We start from the raw sequence: 22148 nt of genomic DNA, 5'->3' as shown, positions 1-22148 counted from the left end.
ATCAGTCTGTATTCCATGCCACATCCCCTCAAAGTCCTTTTTGATTTGCCCCCATGCTATTCTGCAGGACATTCTTCTAGTTTCTTAAGCATCCTGGATAAAGGGGGCCATCTTCTTACACCCCCAGTGTGCCTGTCACTCTTTTTGCTTCTGGTAAATAACTGCAATGTCTACTATCTAGTCTCTTAGGTGTCTCTTGGGCCACTATTAACCATTGTCAAACACTGAAATCCCTACTGCTATTTATCATGGAGGCTGCTTCATGCACAAAAATACAGTTTATGTTGTTTTCAACCTAAATGTCTAAATCCCTGCCTCATTCTGTACATATCTTTCTGTAACTCGCCCTTTTCACTTAATCCTGTACCTTAGAGAATGTTCCATGCCACACATAAACACTGACCTTGTTCTTTATAATGGCTTAATGGCAATCCACTGTAGGAATGTCTAGAATGAAAGAATTCCAGTGTCAAAGGCTATTTAGACTTTTTGAATTTTCCCCTTTAACAAGCAGTGTGGCAAGTGTGCCTGTGTGTGCTTTGTCCATTTCTGCAAGTCTTTCACTAGGATGGATTCCTAAAAATGGGGTTGCCCGGTTTCAGGGGTGAGCATGTAGAATTTTGACAGATACTAACGAGTCACCCCCAAAGTCTGTGCCTACTTACTTATCATATAGTGTGATATAGTATAATATAGCATAGTGTAGTATAGTGTAGCATAATATAGTGAGGCACAGTATAATATAGTGTAGCATAGCATAGTGCAATAGTGTAGAATAATATACTATAGTATGGTATAAGATAGTATAATACAGCATAGTGTAGCAGAGTGTTCTAACACACTCTTTATTATAGTTCTCAGATGACAGGTAGGGTTTTATGTCAAGAACTGAGGAACTTGAGAGGCATACAGCCTAGTGGTCAGGAGCCAGATAATTGCATTCAAACCTTAACTCTACCCCTCACAATTTTTGTGACTTTGGGCAAGCCACTTAGTCTTTTGTGACTCAGTTTTCTTAATGAATTAATATATGAAAAACACTCAGAACAGGTGCTGGAAGGCAGCAAGCAGGGATCCACTGTTTTGTGCCACTGTTATCCCAGTTTCTCTAATCTGTAACACTCGGGGTGTTGGTGTTCTTAATGTGTGAGAAGTCGCAAGACACGTGGGGTGCATGCAATCAGAGAATACATTTCACTAGTAGATTTGTTGAAATAAGTAGTTGATAAATACCTAAAATGCTTTTACATGGAAACAAATAAATGTATTTATGAAGAAGAATACAAAATTGGAAATTTGAAAACATGGAACCTCGAAAACAGAATACCTGTTGAGGGCTGCTATGAACCAGATACTTCACCTCACTCCCTTTGCAGGTGCTCGCTTTCGATTATTCTGGAATGAAAAGGTCAAATAATTAGAATAACTCATGGTGGTTTGCCTTCTGAAAACTGAGGATCTTCGTGGGTCTAGATTTGCTTTCTTTGGTTTCCAGGTACTAATGTTTTTCCTTAGCAATGAAACGCAAATTATTCTCATAGACAGCAGATATTGATGTTTCAGCAAATCAATGAACAGATGTTTTGCTTGAAATGATTTCTAATTAGTGCTCTATAAATGGCTGGAATTTAAAATAGTCAACTAGGTAATCAGAGTTAGCCTTGATTTCCTATCTTACTGAGTCACTGGGAGAGGTGGGGCACCAGGAAAACCCCAGATTTTCAGAATCTTCAGATGTCATTGAAACTTGTACCTCAATTACACTGTCCTTCACTCTCTGCCCTTCTTTCACTCTATCTTCCTATTGTGTCTTTCTTTTTTCACATATGTTTGTCATATTGCAGTCAGTTAAAAATCCAGTTTGTCTTCCTCACCAGCTTTTCAAGGTGAAACAAAGTGGCTTCAAATTTTGGCTTAGTTATTTGCGTGAACTTGGGCAAGTTAGCTAATCTCTTGAGGCCTCTGTTTGCCTCAGCTGGAAAATGTGGGTCATTTCTGCATCAGGTAGGGATTCTTCTGCTGCAAATACTAGAAAACTCAGCCCAAACAGAATTTCCTGGCTCACGTGAGTGGAAAGGTTGTGGGTTCTCACTTTAGGCATATTTCGATTCATGACTCAATAGTCACCAGAGGACCCAATTTCTTCCTTTCTGCTGCAATTCCTTAGTTTTGACTCCAATCTCAGGTTTCAAATGATAGAAAGACAGTTACATTTGCTCCATTCCCCGCACATCTCAGGCTTGAATTCTAAAGGAAAGCCAGCCAGACTCCGTCCCCACATTCCTAGCTGAAGCCCCACTGGGTCTCACTGAAGTTGATTGGGCCTTGTGCCTATCCCTCAACCAATCACTGTGACGAGGGAAATGGGAGGCATTATTGGCTCAGCCTAGGTCACATGATGCCCTTGCCCCGGACGTAGTCTCCCCTGGATGCGTTTCCACCACAGGTTGGAGGACAGAATCCCCAACCCCAGCCTGTGAGAAGTTGCTAGAAAAAGAGAATATTTGTTTAAAGGAAAAAGGCAAGTGTTTGCTCTCATATCTCTCTGACGCATTTGTCGTGTGGATAATGAGGTGAAATAAAGATTGGTACAACTACCCAGCAAAAGTGGCGCATGCTGGGGAATTGATGTCAGTTTTCTGTCAGTGTCTCCTCTCTGGCAATTCTTTGGCTATTGCTGCTTTCTCTTTGTTCTTCTGAGATTTTGTATGCTTTGCAAAAATTCCTCAATTGATACTTCTATCTCCAGTTCCAACTTCTCGTCATAGCTTTAGTCATGCATTTCCAACTACTTTTGATCATTTTGAATTAGTTATCGCAGTGCAACCTACAGATTAACACATTAAAAACCCAGCTCGTCATCTGGATCCTTAAATAAGATCCTTATTCCTGAATCCTTCCCTTCTGCTCTTGGGTCCCACGCATCCCATCAGGTACTAAAATGGCCTTGATTCCATATCCATTTTTATTTTCACTTGATGCTCGGATCAATAAAATGACCTCCTCACCTCCCTTGTGAATTCTGGATCACTGAGGATGAAAATCTGGAATCCCACAGTTATAAGTCTTATAAACTGCATGAACTTGAGTAAATAACTTAACCTTCCTAAGCCTCAACTTCCTCATCTGTAAAATCTTTTTTTTTTTTTTTTGAAATGGAGTCTTGCTCTGTCACTCAGGCTGGAGTGCAGTGGTGTGATCTCGGCTCAGTGCAAGCTCCGCCTCCCGGGTTCATGCCATCCTCCTGCCTCAGCCTCCTGAGTAGCTGGGACTACAGGCACCTGCCACCATGCCCGGCTATTTTTTTTTGTATTTTTTAGTAGAGACGGAGTTTCACCCTATTAGCCAGGATGGTCTTGATCTTCTGACCTTGTGATCCGCCAGCGTCAGCCTCCCAAAGTGCTGGGATTACAGGCGTGAGCCACCACGCCCGGCCTAAAATCGTTTTTTTTAAATGTAAAATTTCAATTTAAATCACACATCTCTTGGATAAAGGACTCAACCTTTGGAACAAGTTGTGGGCAGTCAAGTTTGTATGATCTGCTGGGCTAACTACTCTGTACTGTCTCTCCTATCCTATTTGACTCTAGTTTATGATTCACTTCACTTTCTTTCTCCCTCCATTCGGCAGCAGATATTTTTGATTTAGAGAGTGTTGGCCAACTCTGTAGAAACGCTACTTTCACACCTGTGGAATATCATGTTGCCTGACATTCACTTCTGTAGCACTTCTAATCCTCTCCGGCTCTGGGATATGTAATTATATACACCCCTTCTCAGCTCTGGCTGCCGCAGTCCCACTGCTGGATTGCTTGTCTGTTTCCTCTTTACCTTCCAGTGACCCCTACAGGGGTTGTTACCTGGGAGGTGTATTTCTCAATACCGAGGCAAATGCGCTAGATGCCATCACAGGCTCATCTGTAGGAGCCAATGGGTGTGTGGTGAGTTACCTGTGGGGCAGGACTTTACTGTGAGTGGCTAAGCAACCCCATATAGGGTGATATAAGGACTCAGGGTAGAGAGACGGGGAACACACCTGGTTGACCATACTGCATACCTGTTCTGTCCAGTATGACAGTCACTAGCCACAGCCACATGTGGTATACTAGGAAATTCTACCGAATAGCACTACTCTGAAGTGGGGAAACAGGAGCAGGCATGCTGGGCTCTCAGCCAAGACTGCCAGAGAGAAACAAGGGCTTTGACCCCTCAGCCAATATGATGTGGGCTGGGGAAACTGGCTTGGTTTCAGAGGTAGACACTGGACATGGCAGTGCAAAGCATTCAAGGAGTGTACAAGTTGAGTTAAGCATCCTTAATGCTATGCAGGGAGAGTGGTCTAATATTTTTGGCCAACTACAATGTTGAGATATTCATGGCAGATGGGAGCCCCCAGGAGACAAGCCCTGTACTGAGCACTTTACGTAGATTATTTCATTCAACCTTAAAGGCAGAGAATATTACATTGACTTTATAAATAAGGAAACTGAGCCTCAGAGCAGTGAGTCTAACTGTAAGCTCTTCCTAACTGCCCTGTACTGCCTTAATATTGGGTTAGAAGGACTTGCGTTCTAGGGGAGCAGCAGTCTGAGCTCTTGGGGGGAAGTTGGCTTGGATCAAGCAGAGTGGCTCAGATTGGGGCTTGGGCCAGCTCTCCAACTCTCAGAGGACGGAAATGTAAGACAAAGCAGTGGGATGGGGCAAGGTGGGGATGGGACGGACCTAACTTTGGGGGTGATGCAGATGTCTCGGGGTGCCTGCAGATGTTATAGGTGATGCATTCTGCACATCCAAGAACAGGAATGCAAGTCCTCTGAGGGTAGGGCTGTGCAGTAATGGTTACGAGTGGACCTTGGGGCCACACAGCCCTTCTCTAAATTCCAGTCTTGCCATTTATTACTTTGCAACAGCTGAGGTGACCTTTCTGTTTCAGTTTTCTCATCTGTAAAATGAGTATGATGAAATGGCAGTTATTATTATTATTATCTTTGTAGCCTGAGATATAAATATCATCCTTAGCATAACTAGGCTTTCCATACAAATGGAGTGAAATTGAATCCAGTTGTGAGGATTGGAGAATGTAAGCTGAAACAAATCTCTACCAGGATAAAAAGAGAGACTTCCTCAGGCATGTACTAGGACAATGATAACAGTAAGTTAATAATTTACTTCAGGCTCACCAAAATCAGTAGTTTAGTTTTGCTGTTGGAAACCCCAGAGGTGTGTCTGTTTGCTGCAAAAATGACCATCCCATACCACAATTTTGTGACCATTGGCTTTAGCAATATTACAAATTATATTAGTATTAATTAATTATGAATGAATTACTTGGCTCAAGCTAGAAATTGCCAAATTATTGTCCTTTGGGTGGGCACAACATATTGTATCTGTACACACAGAATAGTTTAGAACCATTTAGTTTAGTTCAGTTAAAAATCAGTTATTTTGAAAATATTCAGTTTCCAGATATTCAAGCAAAATCTCAAAATAATTTATCTTTGTAGTCCTAAGAATTGGCACATGGAGGTTCTTCAGGGTTGGCCAGACTCATATTCTGTCTGCTTGATGACACTAGTGGGCTTTTGGTAGACAGACAGTTTTATCCTGTGTGTATATTTCAACATTAAATTCAAGATCAGAGATACTGTGCCCAAGGCCACCACCACTAACAGCATTGTTAACAAATACTATTGGATGTCTGTTATGGATGCTAACCCTCCCTGCCCAGTACCACATGGCCAACGTATAGACGCAATCCTAACTCAGTTCTCAAGTTAAACAAAGACTCTGCTTTCAGCAAACACATTTCAGAGAGTTTAGTTGTTAAATCACTCAGACTGATGAACTCTTTGAGCATTTTACTTCTCAAGAGGTGAGGTTTCTTGCAATGCGTGCCTCAGTTGAGTTCTCCAGGCAAGAGAGCTAAGGGCAGAATATATAAATCCTGCCTTCTGTTGCCTGGTGTGCATGTGTGTGTGTGTTTGTGAGCATGTGCATGGGTATGTGCACTAGTGATGGAGAGATACACCTGTCCCAGGACTCAGGTTTGGTATCTACTTGAGTTGCTGTCACACAGTCCTGTTATCTTGTATGACTGTGTAGATAAGCTTTCATGAGGAGCCTAGGCATTTTAAAGTCACATTCACTGGTAGGGTGACCCAAAGAAGCAATGGCCCACTACTGACTTCTGATCCCCTGTCTGAGAACCAGTGTCCTGTCCTGAGATGGAGTATCAACTATGAACCACTTTTTTTCCTGTGTTAGTCACCAAGTCATAGCTCACTTTCTTGGCATGCCCTGATTTGCCTGTAGGGGACCAACTCTTGGGTCTCTGAAGCTCAGTGTTCCTTTTTCCTTCTCCCCAGTTTGTCTACCATGAGTTCCAGTTAATAAGGCAAACATTGGCTTTGGCTTCTTTATAGGGCCTTCCAGTGCTCTCTCTTGTCTGGTTCTACTCTCCTTCCTGGGCATATGGGATAACTTTGTTTCCTAGCCGCTTTGTACTCAGGTGTGCCACAGATTCGTTCTAACCAGTGAAATGTGAATGACACCAATGCATGTCACTCATAGGCCAAAATATTTAAGAGCCAGTGTACCATCATCTAAATTATTTCTCCTCCCACAACATGTAGTAAATGCTCAGTAAATGATAACCATTGGGATTATGATTCAGTGGAGAAATGTGAAGACATTCCTTGCTAAAGGGATGGCTTGAGAAAATATCTGGAAGCAAGAATAGGGTTATTTGTTGCCTATTTAGAGAATGGAAAGAGATCAACTTAAATAGAGCAGAGGAGTGAGCAAAGTAGAAGGGAATGACATTGAAAGTGTCTAGAACCATGAACCTGGGTTGGATTACTACCTTTCCGCCATTAGCTGTATGTCCTTGGACAAGTTAGTTAGCCTCCCCAAGGATTGGGTTCCTCATCTGTGATGTGAGGGGAATATATGATACATATACAGAGTATTCTGAATACTAATATGGCAAAATTGCTTTATAAGCCAAACAATGTTAAAACAAACTAAACAACACCTCTTCATTACATTTTATAACATTGTAGAAGGATGAGTATGAATTTTGCCTCGAATTAGCCCATTTCTTTCATCCATCCATGCATCCATTCATCCTTCCATCCACAATAATTGAATACTCACTACATATGAAGCACTGCAAGCAATGGTGAGTCATTGAAAGAGAGAGAGAGAGAATGAGAGAGAGCACATGTGTGCTTATGTATGTATTAGGTTGACCTGTTAGATTGAAATGTCTCAGTTTTCCTGGAACTGAGAAGTTTCCTGACACATGGGACTTTCATGCTAAATCCAGGAAAGTTCTAGGCAAATTGGGATAAAATGGTTATGTGAGTGTGTGTGTGTTTGTGTGTGTGTATGTGTGTGTGTGTGTGTGTGTGTGTGGTGATACTTTGGGAAATTTTGGCACTGAGATATAGGATGATTTTGCAACAGGGAGAAACTGAAGACAGTTCATTGGAGAATATTTCAGTATTTTCGGTATGAGGTGATGAAGCCTAAATGGGGAGACTGGGAGAGGCAGAAATGGAAAAGAGGTTGACAGCCATCAGTGATGTTTTAAAGCAAAATCCAACAGGATCTCCAAATGGATCAGAAGCATCCCAGACCATTGCTTATCCCTGCTTATTGCATCGAGGTGAACCACTTGTTAGCCATCAAAAGGTATTAAAGTGATACATGGTTTCAAAAGTTCCCAAAGGTATGCTAAATAATTTAAAAACTAAGTTCCAATTTTCTCTCTCCAACGATTTTGGGAAAGAAGATGGGTTGGAAATGGGAGGGGTTGGGGAGGAAGGTAGAGCCCTGGAGGAATGACTAGTACCTTGTGTTCCTCTGCCAATCCCAGCTGTGCTGATCCCTGCCTGGAGCAACAGGACACAGAGCCCTTGCCAGGATGCTGCTCTGTTCTCACTAATGGTAGCAGAGAGGCGGAGATAGGCAGGCCACATATCCTGTCCCTGCCCTCCCCTTTACGCCACAAAGCCTGGCTATTCCAGTCTGTATCTGAGCATCAGACTTCAGTGCAGGATTAAGGATAACTAACAGGGATGCACTTTGAAATTGTGTGCTAATTATTATTAATAATATTCCCACCCTAGGAAAAAGCCCCCAGGGAGTTAAAACTCTTCACGTCCTGTTGGGCTCAATGGGAATCCCCATTTCCTAACATCAACCCTTTGTCCCAGGTAAGGCCTCTCTGAGTACATACTTCTTCTGTTGTGTTCTCTATGTCCAACTTTCAGAAAACTTCTGTTCACAGGAGCAATCCTTCCTTTCCTGAGTTATTGAGAGAAATTGCCCTGGAGCATTGCTGCAGTGGTAAGTCAACAGTTGCCCTCAGGTATTGTGTTTTTAGCACAGCCTGGGGAAGAGTGGGGTGTGGTAGGGCTGGCTGAGTCTTAATACTCTAAGCCCCATGGTGAAGTCTATGGTCTATGGTGCAGTCCATGGTGGTCCTTGGCACCCACATGAAGTATTGTTGGAGGTCCCCACAGCAGCGTGAGTTGTAGCCTAGACTCTTTCATTCTTCTGATTTTCCAGCTAGTAATTGTTGGAACCCTCCCACCTCAAACACCACATACACACCCAACACACACACACAGACACACACACACACACACACACACACACACACACACACACCCCCTGTTCCCAAGAACCAATGCGAATTCTCAATTATAGCATAGTCAAATCTCAAATGGTAGCAAAGCATCTTTCCCATGATGAAGTTCCTGCCCATTTTCCTTGACTGGCTTTCAAATGATATGCTTTCAAAGCATAATCAGGAAAAGATAAGGCTTCATGCATGATCTGCAGGACTGTTTCTGGTGATCTTCAAATTATGCCCCATCTGCCAGGTGCAGTGGCTCACGCCTGTAATCCTAACACTTTGGGAGGCTGAGTGGGGGTGGATCACTTGAGGTCAGGAGTTTGAGACCAGCCTGGCCAACGTGGTTAAACTCTGTCTTTACTAAAAATACAAAAATTAGCTGGGCGTGGGGCACGTGCTTGTAATCTCAGCTACTCAGGAGGCTGAGGCGGGAGAATCGCTTGAACCCAGGAGGTGGAGGTTGCAGTGAGCCGAGATCGTGCCACTGCACTCCAGCCTGGGTGACAGAGAAAGACTGTGTCTCAAAAAAGAGAAAAAAAATTATGCTCCCTCTAGCCTACTGGAAATAAAAAAAACATATTCTATCCCGAGCTTCACAGAGACCCAGGGGAAGCTTTGGAATTACCATTAACAAGAGCCCAGTTATATTCTTAGGAGCCATTTTCTTCCTCTCTTTCTGGAAAAGGAAGCTGATTAGGTTCATTTCTCTAGCTACGTAACTGGGTCTATTCACCTTTATCATCTTTATGCATATCTGATTGCAAAGAATCACAGTACTAGTCTTATTATACACTTAGGTGTTTAGGCTTATGTTAATCATTCTTAACCTGACATAATTCCCCTAAGCCTATTAAAATGGTCACTTTTGTGGCTTTAAGTTTTCCAACACAATAGTTCATCTAAGTTTCAAACAAGAAAAACAATGCTGATATTCAGAGAAATGGACTCTTAATGTCGCTCAGCTAGTAAATGATTATTAATTGGAAATAATTGATCAAACACTTTTACAAGTATCCCAAGAACCATTCTCTGTTTAACCTAGAGCAAAGAGCTCCCTATTCTTCTTGGAGCAAATAACAATTATTTTGCAAACAAGATTAGAGAAGATTTAAAAATGGGAAAATGGTTGCGTTGGATCTTGTTTTTTATTTTCTGCTCCATCACAGCTCCTTCCCCTGCACTATTCAATCTGTAAGTCAGAAAGAGAGTTCAGCTGGCTGATCTGTGAGTTATTGAAGTTTTGGCTTAGAAAGGAAATCTGATCTCTGTCTAAGTGGCACTAATGTGTGGGCTGAGAGCTGCTACTGTAAATTCAGCAAGGGATTCATTAATGCTGTGAGCCTCCTGGAGCGCTGTAGATGGGTGACCTCTGAAATAAAAGCATAATAAGAAAAAGATAAGGCTTCATGCATGATCTGCAAGACTGTTTCTGGTGATCTTCAAGATATCTTAAGTCAGGACTACTTAGGGCTAGAAAGCCAGGAATTGTGAGGGGGCGAGGGAAGACCACCCAAAGTTTCAATGATATCATACGATTGATTCTTGGCTTTTTAATACTCTTTGGAAAAGCTCTCTCTCTTTTTTCTCTCTCTCACACTACTTTCTTTGCTGAGAAAAGCAGACTGCTGTTTTTGAAATTTTGATGATGCAGCTAACAAAGCTTGTAAATTGCTTATGGGAAGACATAGCTGGAAAATACCAGTTGGAATCCTACAGGGAGACCCAGTTGTTGGGGTGTCAGTCAGCTTTGCCAGATTCTGACTTTCACATGGGTTATGGGGTTGGGAATGTAGAGGGACAATGGGGCTGCCAGAGTAGCCTTCTTGGAGTTTCCTTTCATGATATCAAAGCCACCCTGACCACAGGATATATTGTTTTTATTGCAAATTGACTTTATGAGTTTGAATTTCAAGTCAGCTAAGCCCCGCACCCCTTAACAAAGGGGATACATTCTGAGAAATGTGTTGTTAGGTGATTTGATTTGTTGTACAAACATAATAGAGTGCATTTACACGAACATAGGTGGTATAGTCTAGTCTATTACACACCTAGGCTATATGATATGGCCTATTGCTCCTAGGCCACAAATCTGTAGAGCATATTACCGTATTGGACACTGTAGGCAATTGCAACACAATAGTAAGTATTTATGTATGTAAACATAGAAAAGGTAAAGTAAAAATACAGTATAAGAGATAAAAATGATACACCTGTTTAGGGCACTCTCCATGAATAGAGCTTGCAGGACTGGAGGTTGCTCTGGGTGAGTCAATGAGTGAGTGGTGAGTGAATGTGAAGGCCTAGGACATTGCTGTACACCACTGTAGACTTTATAAGCACTGTACACTTAGGCTACACTAAATTTTTATAAAAATATTTTATTTCTTCAATAATAAATTAACCTTAGCTTACTGTAGCTTTTTAATTTATAAACATTTAAATTTTTAAAAACTTTTTGACTCCCATAATAACACAGCTTAAAATGCAAAAACATTGTACAGCTGCATAAGACTATTTTCTTTATATCCTTATTCAATAAACTTTTTTCTATTTTTAATTTTTTTAACTTCTAAAACTTTTTTTTTTAATTAAAAACTAAGACATAGGTACAAACATTAGACCAGGCCTGCACAGGGTCAGAATCATCAAGACATCACTAAGCAATAGATATTCTTCAGTCCCCTTATAATCTCTTGGGACCAGTGTTGTATTTGTGGTCCATTGTTGACCAAAACAGTGTTATGTGTTGTATTGTGAGAGTAGGTTTGTTATTGTCTTAGTCCTTTTTCTGCTGCAATAACAAAATATCAGACTGGGTAATTTATAAAGAAAAGAGATTTATTTGGCTTATCATTCTGGAGCTTGGGAAGTCCAAGATTGAGGGGTTGCATCTGGTGGGGGCCTTCTTGCTGCATCAAAACATGGCAGAAGATGTTACATGGCAAGAGAACAAATGTGTGTGAGAGATAAATGGGGGCCAAACCTTATCCTTTTACCAGGAACCCACTCCCATGCGAACTAACCCACTTTTGTGATAACTGCATTAATTTATTCATGGGATACTCACCTCTTAAAAGTCCCACATCCCAATACTGTTATAATGGAAATTAAATTTCAACATGGGTTTTGGAGGGGACATTCAATCCATGGCATTTCCACTCCTGATCCCCCAAAACTCATACCCTTCTCACATACAAAATACATGTATTCTATCCCAAAGGTCCCAAAAGTCTTAACTCATTTCAGCAACAACTCAAGAGTCTCATCTAAATCAGATATAGGTGAGACTCAAGACATGATTCATTCTGAGTCAAATTTCCTCCAGTTGTGAGCCTGTGAACTAAAAACATGTTGTCTACTTTCAAAATACAATGGTGGGACAGTCATAGGAAAGACATTCCCATTCAATTCCAAAAGGGGGAAATAGGCAAGAAAAGGGGTAACTGAACCCAAGTGAGTCCAAAACCCAACAGAAAACAACATTTTCCCTGGAGAATGTTGGGTAATCATACCCTTTGACTTTGTATTCTACATGCTGGGCACACTGGGGTGGGGGTTTAGCCCACAAGGCCTCAGGCAGCCCTGCCCCCATGGCTTTGCTAGGCTCAGCTCATATTTGAGCTCTCTTTGGTTGGGGTCTTGTGCCTGCAGCTTTCTTAGGCAAGCATTGCATGCTGGTAGTGCTACAGTTCTGGGGTCTCTGAGGTGGTTTTGCTCCCATGGCTCCACTGGGCATTGCCTTAGTGAGGACTCTCTGTGGTGACTTTGACACCATATTTCTGCTTGGCATTGCTCTGGTAGGAGCTCTCTGCTGTAGCTGTGCCCAAGTGATAAGCCTCTACCTAGTCCCCAGGCTGTTTACAAAATCATTCGAAATCTAGATGGAGGCCACCATGGCTGCGTAGCTAATCCACTCGGCACATCTACAGAATTAGCACCATGAGGATGCCACCAGGATTTAATCCTTGAGCCCTCTAAGGCTGTGGCTTGAGACATACTAAGGCCCACTTGAACCATGGCTGGGGTGGCTGAGGGATGCTGAGGGAAGCAGAGTCCTGAGGCAGCCCTGGATAGTGAGCTCATGGAGGATGCCCTGGGCTTGTTCCCTGCAACCATTCTTCCTTCCTAGAGCTTTGCCTCTGATGGAAAGTGTAGCCTCAAAAATGTTTGAAATGTCTTTGGGGTCTTTCTTCCATTGTCTTGATGAGTAGTACCTGGCTCCTTTCTAGCCATTTTAATCTCTAGAGCAAACAGTCTCTTGGCCACACCTTTATTTTTCTTTCCCTGACATACTTTTTTACTCTTTACATGGCCAGGCTTTGAATGTTCTGAATCTTTTTGTTCTGCCTCTTTTTTTTTTTTTTTGAGATGGAGTCTTACTCTGTTGCCCAGGCTGGAGTGCAGTGGCGCTATCTTGGCTCACTGCAACTTCCGCCTCCTGGGCTCAAGTGATTCTTTTGCCTCAGGCTCCTGAGTAGCTGGGACTACAGGTGTGTGCCACCACACCTGGCTAATATTTGTATTTTTAGTAGAGATAGGATTTCACCATATTGGCCAGGCTGGTCTCAAACTCCTGACCTTGTGATCCATCTGCCTCAGCCTCCCAAAGTGCTGGGATTACAGAGGTGAGCCACTGTGCCTGGCCGCCTTTATTTTAATTATAAAGTTCATCTTTAAGTTATTTCCTTCCTCTCACATCCCACTGTATGTGGTTAAAAGTAGCCATGCAGCAGCCTGGCAGCCTGAATGCTGTGCTGCATAGATATTTCTTCCACTGGATATTCTAGTTGATCTCTCTTAAGTTCTGCATTTTGTAAAAACCTAGGACATGGACATGATTTTGCCAAGTTATTTGCAAATGCGTAACAAGGATGGCCTTTACTTAAGTTTCCAATACGTTTTTCCTCAATTCTGTCTGGTACCTCATCAGAATGGCCTTTACCATTTGTATTTCTATCAACATTTTGGTCATGACCACTTAAGTAATCTCTAAGACATTACAGAATTTTTTTGGTCTTCTTGTCTTCTTCTGAGCCCTCACTGAAATTGCCCTTAACACTTTATTCATAGCAATCTAGGCTTTTTCTAGCCTGCTCCTCCAGATTCTCCCACTTCTACACATTCCCCAGTTCTAAAGCTGCTTCTACATTTTCAGGTATTTGCTGGAGTAACAGCTCCACTTCTCTGTACCAATTTTCTGTCTTAATTTGTTTTCTCCTACTATAACAGAATACCTAAGACTAGGTAGTTTATAAAGAACAGAGATTTATTGCTTACAGTTCTGGAGGGTGGGAAGCGTAAGGTGGAGTGTCTCATATCTCACAAGGGTGGTCATACTGCATCATCCCATGGTAGAAGGCAGAAGGGCAAGAGAGCATGAGAGAGAGGAGAGAGGGAAAGAGAGACAGAGAGAGAGCAAAAACAAAGAGAGAGCTGAACTCACTTTTATAACTGCGTTGGCTTTAATGTCATTCCAAAACTCATGTTGAAATTTATTGCCATAGTAACAATATTCAGAGGTGGGACCTTTAAGAGGTGATTAGGTCATAAGATCTAATCAGTGGGGTAAATGAATCTTGCAGTGGTTGGAACTTTGATCTCTTTCACTGAGCTCCCAGATGCTGAGTTTATAATTTTATTTTCTAGGATTAAGAAACTCTTCTTAAGTGCCAAAATTTGAAAAAAATATGTATATGATTGATGGAAGTCTTTTTGTACTAGCACTGCTGTTTGCCTCTCTTGTCATATTTGTTGTCTGTCAGAAAGAGGAAATTCATAGGGAAGTGGACAAGCATAGGCACTGAAATAAGCCCTTTCCTTAAGCATGCCATGGGGACTGAGAAGTTCAGTTCAAAAAGGAGCACTTTAAACTTCCAATGGTCCTCATTTCTTAATGCTTATAAAAAAAACTGAAATACTCAGATTCCGAAATATTTTTTCTAAGATATTACTTGGCCAAAGTAAAATTTTAAATAACCTTAAATCAATCTCTCTCTTTAGACCCTCCTGAATCACAATTTTAACCTAATAATAGCCTTTATACTACTACTCTCCCCAAATCCTATACTCTTCCATTTCCTTCTGCCCCATTTATCCCTCTGATTTGCTCTTCCTCCCTCTAGGCTCTCCCACATCACCTTAAGCTCCATTGTCTCTTAGAGTTAAATCTCCCTCAGAACAAACAAAACCCTTTTCTGTTGATTTCAAACCCTGGTCTCAGTCTTAGCTGAGAGCCATTGTCAAAAGACTTTTCAAAGCCCAGACAGGACAGGAAGAAATTTGCAGAGAAATTATCTTATGAATGTATAATGCAGGACTCACTAATCTTATCAATAAGTTCAAGTGCTAGTGGTAATCTTACATGCTAAGGACTGGATAGAAAGAGCAGGGTTGGAAGCTCTCAAGAATGATTTAAAGGACCCTGGCTTTTACAGAAAATCAGAGGGCCTTAGAAAAGCTGTAAATGTTGGATAAGGTCTTTTGGAGTCTAACCCAAAGTCTTCTCTATGAAGGTAGATTAGACTCTAATCCAGTCGGAAGCAAGGAAAGGATGAGTTCTTTGGAGACTTCAGAGATAGTTCTTTATACCTTTAGACACCATTCAGGAGAAAATCTTGAAGCAGATGCAGCCCTGGCTCTCCTTTAACTTTTCACAAATAAATATTACCAAGTCAGAAGCTGGGTATTTAACACATAAGAATAGACTAGAATAGGAAATGACCCTACTGCCAGAACTCCCAATTCCTTGCTGAGTGCTTTGAAAAGAGCTTAGGATAAAAACAAAGTGGAAATCTGAATAAATTTATGGCCTTACCAATAAAACATCTGGATGCTCCCACATTAGTCATTCAACTCCAAAGGAGGGAGTCTCTTATTAAAGATAGTAGTACATATTTTAAAAAAAGACATTGCAAAAAGAATTGCCCTGTCTTGGCTAAAAAACAATAGAGAAAATACAGTCTTCCTTTGGTATCCATGAGGAATTGGTTTCAGGATACAAAAATTTGCAGATGCTCAAATACCCAGTATAAAGTGGTGTAGTAATTGCATATAACCTACATATAATCTCCTATATACTTTAAATAATCTAAATATATACTTTAAAATATATTCTTTTAAATGTATACTTTAAAAAATTTAAGTATTATCAGATTACTTATAATACCTGTATTCGTCCATTTTCACACTGCTAAAATAACTTCCTTGAGACTGGGTAATTTCTAAAGGAAAGAGGTTTTATTGATTCACAGTTCCACGTGACTGGAGAGGGCTCAGGAAACTTATAATCATAGCAGAAGGCAAAGGGGAAGCAAGCACCTTCTTCACAAGGTGGCAAGAGAGAGAAGAAAGCCAGCAAAGGAGAAATGGTCAACACTTGTAAAATCATCAGCTCTCATAAGAACTCACTCACTATCGATCGAGACCATCCTGTCTAACACGGTGAAACCCTGTCTCCACTAAAAATACAAAAAATTAGCTGGGTGTGGTGGCGGGCACCTGTAGTCCCAGCTACTCAGGAGGCTGAGGCAGGAGAATGGCATGAACCCAGGAGGCGGAGCTTGCAGTGAGCCGAGATCGCACCACTGCACTCAAGCCTGGGCGACAGAGCAAGACTCCATCTCAAAAAACAAAAACAAAAAAACAACAAAAAAAGAACTCACCCACTATCATGAGAACAGCATGGGGGAAACCACCATTGTTATCCAATCACCTCCCACTAGGTCCCTCCCTTGACACATGGAGATTACAATTTGAGATGAGATTTGGGTGAGGACAAAAGGTCAAACCATATTACTTCACCCCTGGCCCCTCCAAAATCTCATGTATTTCTCACATTTCAAAACAGTCATGGCTTCTGAACAGTCCTCCAAAGTCTTAACTCATCCCAGGATTAACCCAAAAGTCCAAGTCCAAAGTATCATCTGAGACAAGGCAAGTCCCTTTCACCTATGAGCCTATAAAATCAAAAGCCAGTTAGTTACTTCCTAGATAAAATGGCATTACAGGCATTGGAAAATGCTTCCATTCCAAATGGGAGAAATTGCCCAGAACAAAGGGGCTACAGGCTCCATGCAAGTCTGATAGCCAACAGGGCAGTGATTAAATCTTAAAGCTCCAAAATAATCATTTTTGACTTCATACCTCACATCCAGGGCATGCCAATGCAAGGGGTGGGCTTATATGGCCTTGGGTAGCTCATTCATGGGCTGGTGTTGACTGCCTGCAGCTTTTCCAGGTGCATAGCGCAAGTTGTTTGTGGAGCTACCACTCTGAGGTCTGGAGGACAGTGGCCCTCTTCTCACAGCTTCACTAGGTAGTGTCCCAGTGAGGATTCTGTGTGGGGACTCCAATCCCACATTTCTCTTCTGCACTGCCCTGGCAGAGGTTCTCCATGAGGGCTCTAGCCCTGTGGCAGATTTCTGCCTGGACATTCAGGCATTTCCATACAGCCTCTGAAATCTAGGCGGAGGTCCCCAAATCTCAATACTTTGTTTGTTTGTTTATTTATTTATTTATTTATTTATTTATTTACTGTAGAAAGTCAAACAATATAGAGGAGATATTCTGATGTCTCTTCCTCTTGTTTTTTATTTTTTATTTTACTTTATCAGATACATGTGCAGAACATGCAGGTTTGTTACATAGGTATACATGTACTATTGTGGTTTGATCCCTTATCAATCTGTCATCTAGGTTTTAAGCCCCACATACATTAGGTATTTGTCCTAATGCTCTCCCTCCCCTTGCCCCTCACCCCCTGACAGATTCTGGTGTGTGATGTTCCCCTCCCTGTGTCCATGTGCTCTCATTGTTCAGCTCCCACTTATGAGTGAGAACATGTGGTGCCCAAACCTTAATTCTTGACTTCTGTGCACCCAAAGGCCCAACACCACATGAAAGCTGCCAAGGCTTGGGGCTTTCACCTTCTGAAGCAATGGGCTGAGCTGTTTTTAGCCGTGGCTGGAGTTGAAGTGGGTGGGATACAGGATGCCATGTCCTGAGGCTGCACAGAGCAGCAGGGGCCCTGGGCCCAGCACGCAAAACCATTTTTCTCTCCTAGGCCTCCATGTCTGTCATGAGAGGAACTGCTGTGAAGATCTCTGACGTGTCCTGGAGACATTTCCCCCATTTTCTTGGTGATTAATATTTGGCTCCTTATTACTTATGCAATTTCTGCAGCTGGCTTGAATTTTTCCCTAGAAAATTGGTTTTGCTTTTCTACCTCATAGTCAGACTGCAAATTTTCCAAACTTTTATGCTCTGCTTTTTCTTGAATGCTTTGCCACTTAGAAATCTCTTCCACCAGATACCCTAAATCATGTCTCTCAAGTTCAAAGTTCCACAGATCTCTAGGGCAGGGGCAAAATGCCACCAGTCTCTTCACTGAAGCACAGCAAGAGTGATCATTACTCCAGTTCCCGGTAAGTTACTCATCTCCATCTCAGCACCTCAGCCTGGACTTCATTGTCCATCTCACTATCAACATTTTGGTCAAAGCCATTCAACAAGTCTCTAGGAAGTTCCAAACTTTCCCACATCTTCTTGTCTTCTTCTGAGCCCTCCAAACTTTTCCAACCTCTGTGTGCATTACCTAGTTCCAAAGTTTCGTCCACCTTTTCAAGCATCTTTATAGCAGTACCCTACTTCTGGTACCAATTTACTGTATTAGTTCATTTTCACACTGCTATAAAGAACTTCCCTGAGATTGTGTAATTTATAAAGGAAAGAGGTTTAATTGACTCACAGTTGACATGGCTAGAGAGGCCTCAGGAAACATACAATCATGGCAGAAGGCAAAGGGGAAGCAAGCACCTTCTTCACAAGGTGGCAGAAAATAGAAGAAAGCCAGTGAAAGAGGAACTGTCAACACTTTAAAACCATCAGACCTCATGGGAACAGCATGGGGGAGACCACCACCATGATCATCCAGTCATGTCCTACTAGGTCCCTTTCTTTACATGTGGGGATTACAATTCAAGATGAGATTTGGGGACACAGAGCCAAACCATATCCATACCCAATACATATCCATACCCAATACAATGTAAATTTTGTATAAATATTTGTTATACTGTATTGTTTAGAGCATAATGAAGAGAAAAAGAGTCTACATGTTCAGTACAGATGTAAATTTTTTAAAGAATATTTTCAATTTGAGGTTGGTTAAATCCATGGATGTGAAGCCCATGGATGTGGAGAGATGACTCTATGTAAAAAATGCAGTGACTAATGAATGAGGTGCCCAGAGGAAACTTTAAAGATTAAAGGAGCCCTTCTAATTGATTTATTTGAAATAAGTGCTTCTATCAATTGAATATTTTAAAAAATTCCCAGAAATTAAAAAAATTGAATAAATACTTTTGATATGTTAAAGATGATAATCTTACATAAACTTAAATGGTATAAGAGTCTGAGTTTACATGCTTTCAGTGAAATTTTGCAAATGAGACTTATTGTTTTTGGTTTAATGAAAAAGTTATACTTTCTCTGATTTATCAGGGTAAAGTATAATAGAAGGTTATGATTTTATTCTAATTGGGTATATTGTTTTTTGTTTGTTTGTTTGTTTGTTTGTTTTGAGATGGAGTCTTGCTCTGTTGCCCAGGCTGGAGTGCAGTGGCACGATCTCTGCTCACTGCAAGCTCTGCCTCCCAGGTTCACGCCATTCTGCCTCAGCCTCCAGAGTAGCTGGGACTACAGGCGCCCACCACCATGCCTGGATAATTTTTTGTATTTTTAAGTAGAGATGGGGTTTCACCGTGTTAGCCAGGATGGTCTTGATCTCCTGACCTTGTGATCCACCTGCCTTGTGATCCAAGTGCTGGGATTATAGGCGTGAGCCACCGTGCCCAGCCTTAATTGGGTATATTCTTAAACTTACACAGGTTAACTGATCAAATAAACTAGGCTTACTTCTATTTAATGCTTATGGTTATGAAAAATATATATTTGTGTTGACTTATTCTGAAAAATTTTACTTCAACACTAATTATGTTTTGTAGTCTGTTAGACTATTAATTTCCAAGATATTTAGAACTATTAAATTTAGTTAATGAATAGATAGTCATTGGATGACAATATAATTTCTGAGTAAGACAGCATATTGAAACGTTAATTATTAAGCATAATTTAAAGTTTGTATACTTTTGCTTCTTATTTTTATATGCTATCTTTGTGCCTGTTAATGAATGTAATCATTTTTGCCACTTTGAGAAGTTGTATTAGGGTTGTGTGTAGCTGTAGAAAATTGTGTTATATTCATGAGCTCTGCTAGTCTGCAAAGTGCTGATGTGTGACAGTGGACAATTATCCACACTCTTCCTGCTTACCCCAGTTTTCTCTGGGAAATAAAGTTACTTTGGTTAAAAGTTATAATTGAATATACCTGAATGAGACTCTATTAGGAATAATCTTGGCAGAGAGGTACATGTTTTTATGCAAGTTAATAATATATGTTTTTGTTAAGGGAAAAAGAAGATTGTAATATGTGTAAATGCTTCTGAAAAGCTATAAAATGTATTAGAATCTTAGCAAAATTTGTTCAATTTTGATGACCTTGTTTCCTTGTTTTACTGCTTATTGTCTTCACCTATAATATAAAGGTTATTTATTTATTTATTGTCTCACTGATTTGTCCTCTAGGAAAAAGAGACCAGTAGATCTTCACTTCAAGGGAATTCTGGATCTTGAATTTTTTCCCTTTCCTTAGGTCTCTTTATTCATGCTTATAAGAGGTGTGAAAAGTTGGGGGAATCCTACCTGGTATGGTTAAGAGAATAGCAAGCAATTTAGACAATGCCATGAAGGCCACTGCAAGGTACCAGAATTGTCATCCCAAAATATGTCACTTTGCCATAAGAATTATTTTGAGCTGAAGGAAACAGAAATAGCAGGCACAGGGAGAATTCTCTGCTCTCCCCTTTTTTTGCTTAAAAGCAGGACTTATATTTCCCTTTGTAAAACTGACATAAATTTCTATTTGTAAAGGTGTTCCCTTCCCCTGTATTAGGAAGAGAAGGATGACTCTCTTCATAACAAACCTTACTAAACAACCTTATTTACCATACATGTTCTAGTCACCTTCCCACAATTCACTGCCTCTAGGAGCCCAAACCCCAACTTTCCTTTGTCTTGTTACTTCTCTGACACAGGATTTATTGCCTGCTGTTAAAATGGTATATAATCCCCCAGGGCTAACTGCTTGTTTGGGGTCTTCACTTCTAAAAATGCGTCTGTCTACATAAAAATTAAAATATTAACATCAAATAAAATTTGTATGCCTTTTTCCTCATTTAATCTGTCTTTTATCAGATTAATTCACAAGTCCCACTCACAGTACCTGAGAGTAGAGAAAAAGGTTTCCTTTTCTCCCCTAAGCCACAGAACTCCTCATCCAAGAAGATGATGAAATTGGACAAGTGGTAGGTTCAGAACAGATCTGCTTTAGACATCATATTGGACTCTGGAGGAAGAACATGTGCTGTTTTAGGAGAAGAATGTCATATGTAAATCCCTGCAGACCTCTCTTAGATTTTTAATATTAATAAAAAGATCTGGGGAAGTAAACAAAGAAATCAGAAACTTAGGTCATTTGGTTAACAACTCCATGTCTGGTTCTGTGAACTCTTCAGATTGGGGGATGGGATCTGTTCTTTTAGTGTAGCCTGGATGCCCTTGGCTCCTGACTGAGAAGTGAAGAACAAACTGACCATAATCCTGGTTTAGTATTTGTCTGTGTGGCAGGGTTCACATGTGTGATCTCTGGAGTCATAAATGCTGTTGCTCAGTGGCTGTCCCATCAAGTGTTCTAGCAAAAGGAAGGCAGAAAGAACTGGAAAATCTGACCGTTTTAGAGGTTGAAACAACCACCTCCAGAAATTTAGATGCAATTATTGATAGAATCTTGATATGCAATTATGACACCTTTAACAGTGGTAAAGAGCTAGATTGATTACATTCTCAAAAATCAGTGGTTTATCTTTCAACTGAGGCTGAAAAATGACCTCAGGAGGGGCTGAGAACAGAAGCCTCCTTACCTCATATTCAGGCTGGGTACTGAGAACCAAACACACCTTACTCTGTATTAACATGACATTGTGCTATTCTTGTGTCTTCATTAGGGTGGGCTACACAGGCAGATGTTGATTATTGAAACTTCCTGAAGATTCTTCACCTCTCTTGCTTTGAAATTGTCACCTTGCTGTTTCTAGCAATTCTGAACTGTTGTACCATGAACCTTACCCAATCCTAATTAAATCTCTGCTTTGAAAGCCCACCTTAAATCAAACCTCCAATTCTTAATAAATTCTGACCTCACCTTCTTCCTGCAAGACACGGCCACAGCTTTGCTAGGTGGTGTTGTTACAGTAGATAGGCAATGGTGAGCAGAGCTGGAGAGCCCCGCGAACTCCCAGCCCAAGAATGTCAGGTGACCATCAGGTGATGGTTAGGCGGTTGTTAAACTGTCTCTAAAATGATAATTGGTCCCAGCCAACGCCGGGGA

The 22148-nt window shown here is 41.1% G+C and overlaps 1 long non-coding RNA gene across 1 annotated transcript; it reads right to left on the bottom strand.

The window, feature by feature from the left end:
* Window positions 1–403: 403 nt before the first annotated feature.
* Window positions 404–2288, bottom strand: LOC131380829 (uncharacterized). The gene is made up of 3 exons (XR_009209084.1): window positions 2093–2288; window positions 1328–1395; window positions 404–447 (listed from the first exon to the last, which is right to left on the bottom strand). It is a non-coding gene; the product is annotated as an uncharacterized LOC131380829 (long non-coding RNA).
* Between the last annotated feature and the right edge of the window lie 19860 nt (window positions 2289–22148).

This window comes from Hylobates moloch, unplaced genomic scaffold (genome assembly GCF_009828535.3).
Source record: "Hylobates moloch isolate HMO894 unplaced genomic scaffold, HMol_V3 SCAFFOLD_12, whole genome shotgun sequence".
NCBI lineage: Eukaryota > Metazoa > Chordata > Mammalia > Primates > Hylobatidae > Hylobates > Hylobates moloch.
The sequence above is the reverse complement of the archived record's forward strand: the minus strand, read 5'-3'. Positions and strand labels throughout refer to the sequence as shown.